The 3466-nt window shown below is 45.0% G+C and overlaps 1 protein-coding gene and 1 long non-coding RNA gene across 2 annotated transcripts in view; one reads left to right on the top strand and one right to left on the bottom strand.

Annotated features, from left to right (window-relative positions):
- LOC145504749 (NBPF family member NBPF19-like) overlaps positions 1 to 3466 on the bottom strand; it is a 251607-nt gene that overhangs the window by 85132 nt on the left and 163009 nt on the right. The window lies entirely within an intron of this gene.
- LOC145504771 (uncharacterized) overlaps positions 1 to 3466 on the top strand; it is a 375749-nt gene that overhangs the window by 285385 nt on the left and 86898 nt on the right. The window contains exon 4 of the long non-coding RNA XR_014052470.1: positions 2705 to 2929. This is a non-coding gene — a long non-coding RNA (uncharacterized LOC145504771). The remainder of the gene's footprint in view (positions 1 to 2704; positions 2930 to 3466) is intronic.

The following is a 3466-nucleotide window of genomic DNA, read 5'->3' as shown; positions in this document are numbered from 1 at the left end:
GTCCAAAGCTGTAGAGACGGCCGCCGGCCGGCGAGTCAGGCGCCCCCTGGCGTCGTGGAGGAAGCGGCAGGCGGCGGAGTGACGAGAGCGCCGGGAGGGAGGAGGTCCTGGGACCGCGCGGCTGAGAGCCACACGGCTCAGCGGCGGGAGAGCGAGAAGGTCGTGTTTCCACGGTGTAGTGGTCAGCACTTTGGACTCTGACTCCAGCGATCCGAGTTCGCGTCTCGCTGGGACCTTTCTCTTTAGGCCGCACGCAGAGTCTTTTACTGGCGCAGCAGATGCGCGCTGAGTGGACCTACTCTTCCGCCCCAGCGCCCAACTCGTTCTGCTCTCGGGACCAGAACGCCTAGGTCCCGCGAAGGAGGCCCTGGACCCCCGTGATCTGCCACCTCCCCCTCAGCAGTCGAGATCTGAGACCTGCTGCTCTGAGAGGCGCAGACCTGTGGACAATGGAGGGGGCGGGGCGGGGGACCAGCCCCTGGCGTCCCCGCAGGACCCTGCGGCTCTGCCGGTCAATGGTCCTCGGAGGCCCGGCCCCGCCAACAGAGGGCGCGGCGACCGAACCACTGCCACCCCCTGTCGGGTCACCCTGGGTCTTAGGGTAAAAGGCAGAAGCTGCGCCCACTGAGTCCTGCCCCACGAGGGGGCTTCGGACCGCACGTCTTGGCCCTGTGAATAATGGTCCGGGGGCTGTGATGTCATGGACCAGCCAGGGTGACAGCTTTCTGGGCGGGGTTCCAGACCTGAATGGGAAGTACTATATTTTATTCAGGTACCCTATTATTCGCAGTTTTGATTGATCCTGTTCCAGAACTTCTCGCTCTTAAGTCTCCTTTGGACAGGAAAAACCGCTGTTAGGCTAAGACTTGAACCTTGACTCCAGGAAATCTTGGCCTTTCATCCCAAACTCAGCCAGGAAGAAGAGTCTGGGCAGTGTATTCCAGCGTCTGAGATCAGGGGTCGCTCACCCAGTTCCACCCAGGCCTTTGAGACATTTGCAGACCTTATAGGGCTAGAATAGTGAATACAGACTATTTAGTTAGATTTGAGTTGGAAACAGCATTCACTTTCTATCATTATAAAATTGATGTTTTAAATGTCACTTCTAGACATTGGAAACACGATGTAACTTTTGTGGAACAACCATATGGATGAGAACTATAAAACAATAATTTATACGTACCCTGGAACAGTTACAAAATTTCAAAAACAAACTCTTTCCTTAATTGTGTTATTATTGGCATTGTTGGTATTTATTCTTTTTTTTTTTTTATACATTTTTCTTATTCCAAATGATGTGGGGATAAGCAAAGGAGATGGTATGAAATCTTGTATTTCCTTTACTCCCAGTGCCCTTAAACACAAAAACACTGGTATATGGAAAAGAGTCAGATGAAAGATAAACATTCAGTAAAGCCTGACGTTCTGAATTTGAGTATGTACATTCATACAAAGATGAGTATGTATTTCCTAGCTCTGTCCACTGCAAACGCCTAGAAATCAACCAAATCCAGTAAGCATCTTAAGGTTACAATTGGATTTGGGAATAACATTTTGCACAAACAGAAACCAGAGATTCTTAGAAAAATGACTGAGTCCAGGTGAGGAGCAGAAAATCTTCAGGATAAAAGAGAAGCACCTCTTCATACTGTTATCAAGAAAGGTCTCAAATACTATTAGAAACTTTTCAAAAGAATTGAGGAGCCAGCTTAAAGTCACGTTCACTGCCAAAAGAGAGATAATTTGAGTATTGGTAAGAGCTATATTGCAATGAATTGAACTACTTCACGGTGTTTGCAAGTTTGAATTCATATTAGCACACAGGGGTAAAAAAGAAATAAAGGAATCGGTGACCACAGAGGATTCTTGGGGAAATGCTCATTAAGCTGCAGTTTTCTTTACAGAAGCTACCACTAAGTAACTACATAGTATTTGGTCTTTAGGAGAAGTTTCTTTTCATGCAAGTATTCCAGTTAAATACTACATGATGATGGAATATCACCACTTAGTGCCACATAATCAGTTAATGGATTGAGAAGTCTTGAACTGAAAGGACTGGTAATACTATTTGAAGAAACACACAGAACTTGATGGGCCTCCTCCTCAGAGAGTGCACACCACTTCTGAAGAAGTCTTGCTAGGACTGCAAGTGTGAATCTCATCAGTCTCTGCATCTACAGGTCCAAACTAGGGACCACTAGACATATGGCTGTCAAATAGTTACAAAGGAGTAGGACGGAGGACCTGGATTTTAATTTATAATTCATGTGAGTGTAACCTTAAAAGTTGGAGACATGCACAATATTTTTCTATTAAACACAACTTGAAAACATTGGTAGAATTGTATTTCCTTTGTGTGTGCGCTCAGTCGCTCAGTCTTATCCAACTGTTTTGGGCCCATGGATCATATCTCGCCAGGCTCCTCTGTCCATGGGATGTCCCAGGCTAGAATACTGGAGTGGGTTGCCATTTTCTATTCCAGAGGATCTTCGTGACCCAGGGATTGAATCTGCGTTTCTTGTGTCTCCGGCATTGGTAGGCGAGTTCTTGGGAAGCCCCATATTTCCTTTAAAGTATATATAGCATTCTCAGCTATGTAGGAGATTATTTTTCCATTATTGTGTTCTTATACTTTTTAGTTGTCAATGTGGTTGCTAGAAAATTTTAAACTACGTGTGTGACTTGCATCTTTGTTACATTACAGCACTGCTCTATATTCTACCACCAAAAAGGAAGAATGAAGGAGAGAAACATTTATTAAAGTACCTAGTATACAATTTAGACTGTGGGAATGCTACAGAAAAACCAAGTCCGTTTCTTCAACAAATGAATGAGTTAAAGCGGAAATCAGGACAGCAATAGACCAAGAGAGATGGAGAGTGAGTGAGAGAGAGAGCAAGGAAGGGAGGAAGGAAAGAAGAAATTGAAGGTAAGCATACATGTAAGAGACTTAAATGCTTTATCTTAGTGATTATACTTTGTGGACTTTATTTGCCTCCAAAAAAGAATACTAACGTAGAAACAATAATGGAGGAGGGGGGCTTCCCTGGTTAAGAATTTGCCTAGCAGTGCGGAGGACACGGGTTTGATCCCTGGTCCAGGAAGATCCCACATGCTGTGGGGCAACGAAGCCCACAAGCCGCAACAACTGAGCACATGGGCAGCAACTCCTGAAGCCCAAGAAACCGGCAAACCACAACAAGAGAGTGGCTCCCCCTCTCCACAGCTAGACAAACCCTGCGCCACGCTATGAAGACCCAGGGCGGCCATAAAGAAAGAAAGAAATTAAAAAAAAAAAACCTATGTGATCAAATAAGCTGAAAAAATGCTGCATGGTAGACAATGGAACATTTGAATAGTCTTTCATGATATTAAAGATTTTGAATTAATTTATGATTATAATGCCGTGATGATATACTTTCAAAAAGAGTTCTCATTTAGGGGAAACACGCAGACATAATTATAG

This window comes from Giraffa tippelskirchi, chromosome 5 (genome assembly GCF_054371585.1).
Source record: "Giraffa tippelskirchi isolate mGirTip1 chromosome 5, T2T-mGirTip1v1.2.pri, whole genome shotgun sequence".
Lineage (NCBI taxonomy): Eukaryota > Metazoa > Chordata > Mammalia > Artiodactyla > Giraffidae > Giraffa > Giraffa tippelskirchi.
This window is presented reverse-complemented; position numbering and strand designations above follow the sequence as displayed.